Below are 12,339 nucleotides of genomic sequence, written 5' to 3'. Positions count from 1 at the left end.
CGGCGCAAGAGATTCAGGACAGAGTGATTTTGGGGGCATGGGTGGGGGATGGTAGGGTGTCAGATATATACAGAGAAATGAGAGACGAGGGGGAGACGATGGTGGAGGAGCTGAAGGGAAAATGGGAAGAGGAGCTAGGGGAAGAGATTGAGGAGGGGCTGTGGGCAGATGCCTTAAGTAGGGTAAACTCTTCGTCCTTATGCGCCAGGCTCAGCCTGATACAATTCAAGGTTCTACATAGGGCGCACATGACTGGAGCAAGGTTAAGTAGATTTTTTGGAGTGGAGGATAGGTGCGGGAGATGCGCGGGAAGCCCAGCGAACCACACCCACATGTTTTGGTCATGCCCGGTACTGCATGGGTTCTGGGTGGGGGTGGCGAATGTGCTTTCAAGGGTGGTGGGGGTCCGGGTCGAGCCAGGCTGGGGGTTGGCGATATTTGAGGTTGCGGATGAGCCGGGAGTGCAGGAGGCGAGAGAGGCTGATGTTTTAGCCTTTGCGTCCCTAGTAGCCCGGCGAAGGATATTACTTATGTGGAAAGAAGCTAAACCCCCAGGCGTGGAGGCCTGGATAAACGACATGGTGGGGTTTATAAAATTGGAGCGGATAAAATACACATTAAGAGGTTCGGCTCAAGGGTTCACCAGGCGGTGGCAACCGTTCCTCGACTATCTCGCAGAACGATAAGGGAAATGGGAAAGGTAGCAGCAGCAACCCAGGGGGGAGGAGAGGGCCCATCTGGGCCCTCAGGGGTTTTGTACAGGTGTTTGTATATGAGTTATTTATATTGGTTTTTGTGACTTTATTATTTTGGATATTGGCTAGTTTTTATTTTTGTTGCTGGCAGTTGCCGTTTAGTTAATATATTATTTATTCTTTTTAAAATGGTCATTATCATTATTTATATTGTTTTAAAGTTGCAAAAGGGGAAAACTTTGTACTGTCTTTGTTTGACCGAAAAATTTGAATAAAATATATATTTTTTTTTAAAAATATAGGGTGGGTCAAGCTATTGTATCAGGCCCTCGTATACGGCGAGAGTGTCCACGAACCGGCTGAGGTCGGAGTATTTCAGGTTGCACCGAGGGACGAGGCAGGGGTGCCCCCTGTCCCCGTTACTATTTGCCCTGGCAATTGAGCCGTTGGCCATAGGGTTTAGGACTTCAAGGAACTGGAGGGGGCTGATCGGGGAGGGGAGGGGGAGAGAGCACCGGGTTTCCCTCTATGCGGATGACCTGCTGTTGTATATTTCGGACCCGGTAGAGGGGATGGGGGAGGTCATGCAGATCCTGGGGACTTTAGGAGCTTCTCGGGGTACAAGTTGAACGTGGGTAAAAGTGAGCTGTTTGTAATCCACGCTAGGGGTCAGGAGGAGAGACTGGGGGAGCTCCCGCTCAAGATAGTGGAGAGGAGCTTTCGTTATTTAGGTATACAGGTGGCTAGGAACTGGGATGCCCTACACAGGCTCAACTTATCTCGGCTTGTAGAGCAGGTGGAGGGAGACTTTAAAAGGTGGGACGTGCTCCCGCTTTCCCTGACGGGAAGAGTGCAGACTGTGAAGATGGCGGTTCTTCCCAGCTTCCTGTTCGTTTTTCAGTGCCTTCCCATTTTCATCCCCAAATCCTTTTTCAAGCGGGTGATCAGGATTATCACGAGATTTGTGTCGGCAAATAAAACCCCGCGAGTCAAAAGGCTATTCTTGGGAGCGTAGCCGGGTGGGGGGCTGCTGTAGCTACTATTGGGCGGCTAATGTGGCCATGATTAAGAAATGGGTAATGGAGGAGGGGTCGGCATGGGGGCAGCTGGAGGCGGCGTCATGGAAAGGCACCAGCCTAGGGGCACTAGTAACGGCACCGCTGCCATTCTCGCCGGCACGATACACCACAAGCCCGGTGGTGACGGCGGCACTGAGGGTCTGGGGTCAGCGGAGGAGGTACAGGAAGGAGGGGACCTCAGTTTGGACCCCAATAAGGAACAATCATAGATTTGTTCCGGGAAAACGGGGGGTTTCAAGGATGCTATAGGGCAGGCATTAGAAGGATGGGAGACCTGTTTATAGATGGGACTTTCCCTAGCATGGAGAAGCTGGAGAAGTTCGGCCTGCCCCCGGGAAATGCTTTCAGATACCTCCAGGTGCGGGACTTTCTCAAAAAACAGGTGGGGACATTTCCGCTGCTGCCCCCTCGAAGGATACAGGACAGGGTAGTGCCTGGCATCTGGGTAGGAGAGGGGAGGGTGTAAGACATATATCAGGAGCTGCAGGAGGCGGAGGAAGCCTTAGTGGAGGAGCTGAAGGGCAAGTGGGAGGATGTGCTAGAGGAGGGCCTGTGGGCTGATGCCCTGGGCAGGGTGAATTCGTCCACATCATGTGCCAGGCTCAGTTTAATTCAGTTCAGGGTGGTGCAGTGGCTCACATGACGATGGCGAGAATGAGCAAGTTTTTTTGGGTAGAGGACAGGTGCGCGAGATGTGCAGGGAGTCCAACGAACCATGTCCATATGTTTTGGGCATGCCCGGCGCTTAAAGAATTCTGGCAGGGGTTTGCGAGGGCTATGTCCAGGAGTTTGGACACACGGGTGAAGTCGAGTCCAACAATAGCGATCTTTGGGGTGTCGGAGGATCCAGGCGTGCAGGAAGCGAAAGAGGCCGAGGTGTTGTCCTTTGTCTCCCTGGTAGTCCAGACACGGATCTTGTTAATGTGGAGGGACTCGAAATCCCCGAGCGTGGAGACCTGGGTTGGTGACATGGCGGGGTTTCTCAGCCTGGAGCGAATAAAGTTCACCTTGAGAGGGTCCTTGATGGGGTTCTCCCGGCGGTGGCAACCTTTTCTTGACTTTCTAGGGGAGCGGTAAAGTGTCAGCAGTAGCAGCAACCGGGGTGGGGGGGGGGGACTGTCGATATAACGTGTATTTTCGTTTTGTATAATGATAACAGTAAATATTTTTCGTTTATTTTTCTGTTATGTAAAAATTCTGGTTGAAAGAAGCTTTAATAAAAACAATTTTTTAAAAAAAACAATGCTATAAAGTTGGGGAGGGGAGGGTCTCAGAAATATATAAGGAATTGATGGAGTGGGAAGGAGTCCCAATTGGGGAGGTGAAGAGGGTGGGAAGACGTGTTGGGGGGGCGGGGGGGGGGGTGGATGTTGGGCTATCGGAGAAGGCCCTGAAAAGAATCAATGCATCTTCGTAATGTGCCAGGCTTAGCCTGATCCAGTTCAAAGTGGTCCATAGGGCTCATATGATTGTGGCCCAGATGAGTAGGTTTTTTGAGGAGGTGGAGGACAGGTGTGGGAGGTGCGGGGGAAGTCCGGCAAATCATGTACATATGTTTTGGACGTGTCCGAAGCGGAGGGGCTTTTGGCAGGGATTCGCAGATGTCATGACTCCGAGGCCAGAGGTGCCTTTGCCTCCCTGGTGGCCCAGAGAAAGATTTTGCTGGGACAGAGGGACTCGGAGCCTCCAAAGTTGGGAGTGTAGGTCAGCGACATGGCAGCGTTTCTCAGGCTAGAGAAGATTAAGTTCGCCTTAAGGGGTTCAATACAGGGGTTCACTCGGAGGTGACTGTCATTCATCGATTTCTTTAAGGAAAACTGACCGCCAGCAGAAGGCGGGGGGGGGGGGGGGGGGGGGGCATGGAAGTGGTGAATAATGGCAGGGAATCCAATATATGGGTAGCCAGGAGTTAGGGATGGGGGGGGGGGGGGGGGAAAGAGTGGAAGTTGGGTTTGTCACTGTGGGGTTTGTGCGCGTATCGAACTGTTCTGTTATTTAAATGTTAATATGTTAAGTGTTAAAATTATAATTGCCTCAATAAAATGTTTCCTGCAAAAAAAAAAACAATGCTAGAAAGCAGTACTTACTCAGCAATGGCCTGCTCACCGACTTAGTTTGGGCTCCGCAAGGGCTATTTGGCTCCTGACCACATTATAGCCTTGTTCCAAACATGGACAAAAGAGCTGAAATCCAGAGGTGAGATGGGTGTGACTGTCTTCGACATCAAGGCAGCATTTGGCGAAGTGTAGCATTACGGAGCCCTGGCAAAACTGAAATCAGTGGGAATCATGGCAGAATTCAGGGGAAATGGGAATCAGAAGATATCTCTACTTGCCTGAACGAATGCAGCTCCAAACACTCAAGGAGCTCTACACCATCTGGGACAAAGCAGCCCAATTGATTGGCATCCCATTCATCATCTGAAAGATTCACTCGCTCCACCATTAACAAACAGTGGCAGCAGTGTATACCAGCGACAAAATGCACTGCAGCAACTCACCAGGACACCTTCGACAGCACCTTCCAAACCCACAACTACCACCTAGAAGGACAAGGGCAGCAAATACATGGGAACCTCACCACCATCCTGACTTGGAACAATATCATTCTTTCGCTGTCACTGGGTCAAAATTCTGGTGCTCCATCCCTACCAGCACTGTTGGGAGCACCTACACTACATGAACTGCAGTGGTTCAAGGAGGTGGTCAAAGACAATTAGGGATGGGCACCAAATGATGGACTGGCCAGTGATGTCCATATCCCAGAAAGAATAAATGGTCCCAAGAAAGGCAAAGACACCACTGAATGTGGATCCTACAGACCCATTTCGCTGCTAATGTAGATGTGAAAATACTCGCAAAAATCCTGGCTAGGCTACTGCAGAACTGCGTACCAGAGGTGGTCAGAGGACCAGGCAGGATTTGTCAAGGGTAGACAGCTCACGGTGAACATCAGACGACTGCTGAAGATGGTAATGACCCCATCCGGGGAGAGAGCACCAGATGTGATCATCGCTTGGACGCAGAAAAGGCCTTTCACAGAATTGAATGGAAGTACCGCTTGAGGTACACAAATGGTTTGGGCTGAGGACAGGGTTCACCTCCTGGGTGAAACTTATGTACAAATCCCCCCATTCTGAGCATACGGACGAACACCACCAGATCGTAATACTTCCAGCTGCATAGAGGCAAAAGTCAAGGATGCCCGCTCTCCCGATCCTAATCACCCTGGTAATTGAGCCGCTAACAATCGCCCTCAGGCAAAAAAACTGGAAGGGAATCTGGAGAGTAGACAGAGTCTCACTCTATGTGGATAACCCGCTCCCCTACATCTCGGACCTGTAAAGCAGCATGGAAGGGACGATGAAGCTCCTGAGAGAGTTTGGAGCCTCGCAGGGCTCCAAACTCAACCTGAGCAAGAATGAAGCCTTCCCGGTGAACCCAAAAGGGGAAGGGACAGAGCTGGAGGAACTGCCATTTTAGTGAGCCCAATGCAAATTCCACTATCTGGGGATTCAAATTGCCCATGACTGGACACAGATCCACAAGTAATACCTGACCGGCCTGGCGGAGGAAATAAAAATGGACCTGCAGAGGTGTGACACACTCCCACTCTGCCCAGTGGATGGGTGAAAGAACCCAAAACAGAATGGGTGAGGATGAAGGAGAGCACCTGCACAGGGATGACCCTCTGAGCCCTTGTCACACTTCTGTCTGACCGAAGCGTCCATTATGAGCCCCATCTGCAGCAACCACAGGTTGGACGCCACCTTTAAAGAGGTGCAGACAGGACAGGGGGATGCTGACAGGGACTTCTACATGGAGGACAGACTGGCGATGTTAGAGGAACTGACAGAAAAACTACAGCTACCCAACGGGAACGAACTTCGACACCTACAGGTAAAGAACTTCCTCCATAAGGAGACGGCATCATACCCACGGATGCCGAGACTTTCAATGTTAGAGGAACTATTGGAGGCGGGCAATTTGAGTGCGGGGACCTCTACGGACGATTGCTAGAAGGGGCATGTTCCCCACTGGAGAGCGGGCATTACCACATTCAGCAGTCGTCTGATGTTCACAATGAGCTGTCTACCCTTGACAAAGCCTGCCTGGTCCTCTGACCACCTCTGGTACGCAGTTCTGCAGTAGCCTAGCTCAATATGGATCTGAACAGGAAGAGGGCCCTGGGCAGCACGTTCATCTTGATTGTCTGCACTCTCCCTGCTGGGCAGAGTGGGAGTGTGTCACACCTCTGCAGGTCCATTTTTAGTTCCTCCGCCAGGCCGGTCAGGTTTTACTTGTGGATCTGTGTCCAGTCATCGGCATATTGAATCCCCAGATAGTGAAATTTGCATTGGGCTCACTAAATTGGATGCGGGCAATTTGGGTGCGGGGACCTCTACGGACGATTGCTAGAAGGGGCATGTCCCCCACTGGACAAGACATGGGAAATCAGGGAGAAAGATCTAGGGATTGAAATAGGTTGAGGGCTCTGGAGCGAAGCACTGAACAGGGCCAACTCCACCTCCACATGCGCAAGGCTAAGTTTCATGCAACTGAAAGTGGTGCACAGAGCATACCTAACCAGAACCCAAATGAGCAGATTCATCTCAGAGGTGAAGGACGTGTGAATGGTGCCAGGGAGGCACGGCCACATCCACATGTTCTGGGCATGCCTGAGACTGGTCAGGTTCTGGATAGCCTTCTTTGAATCAATTTCCAAGGTAGTGGGGGTGAGGGTGGAGCCAAGCCAGAAAGTGGCAGTCTTCGGGATATCAGACCAGCCAAAACTATTTATGGTAAGGGAGGCCGACACCCTTACATCCTTAATCGCATGCTGAAGAATCCTGCTCGGATGGCGATCAGCAGCACCACCCAAAGCTGCAGACTAGCTAGCTGACCTGTCGTAATTTCTCCACCTGAAAAAACTAAAATTCACCATCTGAGGGTCGGAAGAGGGCTTTCACAGGACATGGAAGCCATTCACCAACTTATTCCAAGATCTGTTTGAAACCAATAGAATGAGGGGAGGGGGGCACACAGAGGCCAGTAGGACACCAAAGAATAGGAAGAGGGAGATAAGAAAGGGTGGGGGGGTAGTGGCATGCGAGGGTACCTTTAAGAAATGGATGTTTAAGCAATGTACCTTTAAGAAATGCAGTGATGTCAGAGTGTGGGTGGAGCTGGGCTTTTGATCAGCCATTTTGCAGTTTAGTTTGAGTCTGAAAAGAGCATGGGTGTGTGTCTGCGTTTGCAGTGAGCTGGATCTGCTGTGATCTCTGCCATGAAAGACTATCTCTGGATCATTTGGGTGATATAAACTCATAATAGTAAAGTCTTTAACCTGATGTGTTTCTGTTTAAAGGTGTTAAGTCTCTTGGAAGTTTGAAGGAACATTTTGAAGGATTATTTAGTGTTGTAATATTTTCGGGGTTATCTTTGAAGTAAGGGGTGTTAAGAGAGCCAATGTTTATTTAAGAGATTGAGTTCATGGAATAAACATTGTTTTGTGTTTAAAAACCCACATGTCCATAATTGTAATCCCACACCTGGAGAACAAGCCGTGTGCTCGGAAAAGCAACAATAGCATTAAAGGGGGAGGTCGGTTGAACTGCATGATACATTTTGGGGTTCTGAAAACGTCTCGCCCACAACAGTAGGGAGAGGGGAGGAGGAATGGAAACAGTTGGGATAGAAAATGGGGGGGGGGGGGGGGGGTCGAGAACAAAGCCACAGAGATAGGACCCTACTTTGGGACAAAGAGTCCCAGGTCAGAATGGGGGCCGGCTCAAGCCAAACCAACCCGGTCCGGGGAGGGGCACCAACCCCCCAGCGGAAACGTTCATCTTAACCTGCAAACTAGCAGAGCCAGTTGCACGACCAAGGGTTCTGCCGGTGCCGACAACTAAACAAGCAAAACCGTGTGAACAGGCATGGCAAATCAAGACCCAGGGGAACACCCTAAACCGTGGAGGGGACGGGGAGGGATTATTCCTATGGAAATATATGATTTCCTCCTGTAAACTCTGTAGAAACTGCACAAATCTTCATTAAAGTATTTTTTAAAAGAATAAAAGGCAACCTATGAACTTATGTTGGATAGCTCAGATAACACTTGTTTTGATCGCCTAGTGGGTAGTGTATGAGCAATTGAAATCTATGTTTTATCTAATGTTAGTACATAAACAATGCTATCATAAAAGCTACAATAATTGAAAAGTGGGAACAAAGCTCAATTTGTTTATAAAGCCAACCAAAATACTGACATTTCGGGGAGATCAATCTTGAAACTACTTGCATCATTAATGGAATTGAAATTGGAAATCATTTAAAATAGAATAAGTTCTGACATTCACAAGAGGGCATTAACTCCTTGTGAATATGAAAGAAAATGTTCAAAACAGCAAATGAGTGCTTGTACTACAATATTAGTCAAATAAATTGAAAAGCTTTACACCATGCTACTGTATCAGGCAGAACAAATTCACAATGTGACTGGTTTCATTGCATTCCCTTATCATATTAATTAACGCACTCCCCATTCTAGGATCTATCATTTACCTCTGACTCATGTCCATCTATATACCATCTACAGACACATTAAACTTCAGCATATTCTGATGCTCCACCTCACCACCACCTCTCTTAATCCCCAAGGCCTCGCCAATTTCAGACTGCTTCCCTAACATCTAGTTTTAAGTTATTCCTGCAAGTTAAACATTAGGAAGACCGAAGCCAACATCTTCAGCTCTTGCCACAGATTCAGTCTTCTTCAGTAAGGAGACGCCTTGCCGATATTACAGCGCAAACTACAAAAAAAAAAATCAGTTTCCAATACATTGCACATAAACAATAAAGGTGTGTGCAAGAAAACATGGGAAACATATGGTACATCCAAATACAGTCACATGGAAGGCTGCAATTATTCACATAAACTAGCTCCCCAATGTTACTAGATATGCTTACAACATCCGTATACTTAAGCATGATACCAAAATAATAGCAACTTCAAAAACTTATAGAAAGCAAAATATATTTCCCCAAATTCCTGAGAAATATATTCAATAAGTTAGCTGAACCATACGAACAAGACACACTTACATAGAATTTACAGTGCAGAAGGAGGCCATTCGGCCCATCGAGTCTGCACCGGCTCTTGGAAAGAGCATCCTACCCAAGGTCAACACCTCCGCCCTATCCCCATAACCCAGTAACCCCACCCAACACTAAGGGCAATTTTGGACACTAGGGGCACCTGTTCAGGTACACTGAGGGAGAATTCAGAATGTCCAAATTACTTAACAAGCATGTCTTTCAGGACTTGCGGGAGGAAATCGGATCAGCTGGAAGAAGCCCACACAGATAAAGGGAGAACACGCAAACTCCGCACAGACAGTGACCCAAGCCAGGAATCAAACCCGGGACCCTGGCGCTGTGAAGCAGCAGTACTAACCACTATGCTACCATGCCGCAGTAATTCTACAGAGTCAGGCAACAGAGATTTCCAAAGACTCACGGCAAAAAATCACATCAGCTCGGTCTTAAATGGGAAACTGCGCCCCCAGGTTCTCGCCTCTCCTACATGCAAGCATCCACATTACCAAATCCCCGCAGGACCTTCCTTATATGTTTCAATAACGCCACTTCTCAATTCTTCTAAAGTCCAATGGGCACAGGGCCAGCCATTTTTCCTATGATCACCCCTTCATCCAGGGATCAGCTCCTCTAAACAGCTTCTGAAGCTGTTATTAAGGAGTGAAGAACTGCACACAGACTCGAGACGTGGTCTCACCAGCCACAAGCAAAAACGAGATGCAGGTAGCGACCAGGGAGGGGGCTAAGGGCACTGCCGGGGGGGGGGGGGGGGGCACGGCCAGGGGGAGGGGACCCCGGCAGGCCCAGCTCCTGGCGGGCAGCGAGGCCGGACCTGCGGGGCGAAGCCACCGAGCGAGAACCGAATAGGGACAGAAGCTTACCCGGCCGTCGAGCTGCTTCAGACATGGTGACCGCCCCTGGCGGAGACGGCCGAGACTCTACCATCCGAGAGCGCAGCCTGTCCCCTCGCACCGACACCCAGCCTGCGACACCCCGGGGACTGGGCCTGTCCCTGTCAATCACTGCCCCAGCCCTCCCCATTGGCTGCGTGCGGCAGGCTCCCTCCAATCAGACAGCGGGAGGTGAGGCTGATCTGCCCAGCGGCTGCCTGTGACGTCAGCGCCGGGGTAACTGGCGGTCAGAGGTGTGGGGGACACTGCATTCAAAATAATAATGATGTGCAGATGCCGGCGTTGGACTGGGGTGAGCACATTAAGAAGTCTTACAACACCAGTTATATCGAAACAAACCTGTTGGACTTTAACCTGGTGTTGTAAGACTTCTGACTGTGTTCAAAATAATACTCAGGGAAAGCAAGGGAATAACACCCGCCCCTTCTCGTTTTACTGGTGAGGGAAAGGTGAAAAGCACGGGGTTGTCACCAAATGGAAAATAATAATAAGAATCTTTATTGTCACAAGTAGGCTTACATTAACACTGCAATGAAGTTACTGTGAAAATCCCCTAGTCACCACACTCTGACGCATGTTCGAAACACAGAGGCACAATTCGGAATGTCCAATTCACCTAACAAGCACGTCTTTTGGGACTTGTGAGAGGAAACCAGAGCACCCGGAGGAAACCCACGCAGACACGGAGAGAAACGTGCAGACAGTGACCCAAGCGGGAATCGAACCCGGGACCCTGGTGCTGTGAAGCAACAGTGCTAACCACTGTGCTACTGTATAGCCCTAAAAAGTCCCACCTTTTATAATTGGGATTAAAAACAGGGAGTACTGGAAAATACAAGTAGGAGGGGATGCACCGAGGCGCAGTGGTTACCACTGCTGGCTCATGGTGCGGGGTTACTGTCCGTGTGGAGTTTGCACATTCTCCCCATGTCTGTGTGTCTCACCCCCACAACCTAAAAAAATGGGCAGGGTACGTGAATTGGCCACACAATTTAGCCCCTTAATTGGAAAAAAATAATTGGGTACTCTAAATTTATGAAAGAAAAGCCAAGCAGGTTTGACAGCATCACAGAAACAAAATTAACTGGAGAGTTCAAAACGATTCTTCTCGAGTTCCAAAGAACATTTGACTTCAAATGTCCTTTATCTCTGGAGATAGTGATGAAACATAAAAGTTTGTGTTCCCTATCACTGGAAGGAGATTGTACATGCAATTTATGTATTAAAGAGTTTTGAATGTCCCTGAAGATCTTTGTTAACAGTCGTACTGAATATATAAACTTTCAGTTAGACAGCAACAAAGAGCTTTGCAGAGATGTAACTATATGGAAGATTACATTTTGATTGATGTTTTGTACAGTTTTGCTGGGATTTGCTACTTGTGAAGAGAGAAATGGCCAAAGTAATGCTTTAGTTTAGATGACTTTGGGATATTTTATTGGAAATAGTGTATGAGGTTCAGTCCTGCAGTTCAATAGCTTTAAGTTATTCCCTGGTAGTTTGGAATTCAATGGGGTCTTGTGGCGCAGTAGATAGTGTCCCTGCCTTTGAGCTAGAAACTCTCAGTTCAAGTTCCACTCAGGGACTTGATGGTCATGAAAGGTGTCTTCACAACACAGCCAAAAAGGTTGAGTGTCAGCTAATGAATCCTCCCAACATATGCAGGTGGTAAGAGGAGAGAGATTCCTGGTCAGCTGGGCTCGACAGATATTAGTTAAAAATAAAACTTTAGTTAAAGATGGGACTTTATCCCCATAAGGACTGTGTGGTGGTCCCTCCTACCAATAAATTGCCCTTAGTGTCCAAAATTGCCCTTGGTGTTGGGTGGAGGTGTTGAGTTTGGGTGGGGTGCTCTTTCCAAGAGCCGGTGCAGACTCAGGGGGCCGAATGGCCTCCTTCTGCACTGTAAATTCAATGATAATCTATGATTAATCTAGGACAAAGGTTCGGCACAACATCGTGGGCCGAAGGGACTGCTCTGTGCTGTATTTTCTATGTTCTATGATACTATCATGAATAGATGCATCTGCAGGAGGTAGGTTTGTGAGAATGAGGTCAAGTACATTCTTCCCTCAGCACCTGCCACAAAGCCAGTCTAGCAGTTATATCCTTTGGGCCTCGGTCAATCCTGCTGTTACCGAGCGACTCCTGATGATGGACATTGAAGTCCACCACCCCCCACCAGAGGAGGGGTACTGATTCATTAGCTGGGAGCACGGGGAGAGGGGGGGGCAGAGTACGTCATCATCAGCAGGAGGTTTCTTTGCCCATGTTTAATGATGCCATGAGGCTTTGTGGGGTCCAGAGTCGATATTGAGGATTCACAGGGAAACTCCCTCCCGAATGTACACCACTGTGCCGCCACCTCTACAGGGTCTGTCCTACCAGTGGATAAATCGTACCGAGAGATGGTTGTGGCAGTGTGCAGGACATTGTCTATACGGTATGATTCTGTGATGGTGACTGATGCTGATGCTTGGCTAACCTGTGGGACAGCTCTCTAAACTTTTTTGACACTGGTCTCCTGTTGTTAGTAAAGAGGACTTTGCAGGGTTGA

The 12,339-nt window shown here is 48.8% G+C and overlaps 1 protein-coding gene across 3 annotated transcripts in view; it reads right to left on the bottom strand.

Annotated features, from left to right (window-relative positions):
- The window catches only part of pnpla8 (patatin-like phospholipase domain containing 8), a 111,521-nt gene extending 101,615 nt beyond the window's left edge, over positions 1-9,906 (bottom strand). Inside the window, exons 1-2 of one of the 3 annotated variants that reach the window (XM_072484313.1) lie at positions 9,753-9,877; positions 3,862-4,044 (exon numbers count right to left, since the gene is read on the bottom strand). The gene's annotated coding sequence lies outside the window, so the exon portion shown is untranslated. Of the gene's footprint in view, positions 1-3,861; positions 4,045-9,752 lie in introns of all 3 variants that reach the window. The other 2 variants (XM_072484312.1, XM_072484314.1) reach the window with 2 other exon arrangements.
- Positions 9,907-12,339: the final 2,433 nt, after the last annotated feature.

The sequence above is a fragment of the Scyliorhinus torazame genome, chromosome 19 (genome assembly GCF_047496885.1).
Source record: "Scyliorhinus torazame isolate Kashiwa2021f chromosome 19, sScyTor2.1, whole genome shotgun sequence".
In the NCBI taxonomy this organism is placed as follows: domain Eukaryota; kingdom Metazoa; phylum Chordata; class Chondrichthyes; order Carcharhiniformes; family Scyliorhinidae; genus Scyliorhinus; species Scyliorhinus torazame.
The sequence above is the reverse complement of the archived record's forward strand: the minus strand, read 5'-3'. Positions and strand labels throughout refer to the sequence as shown.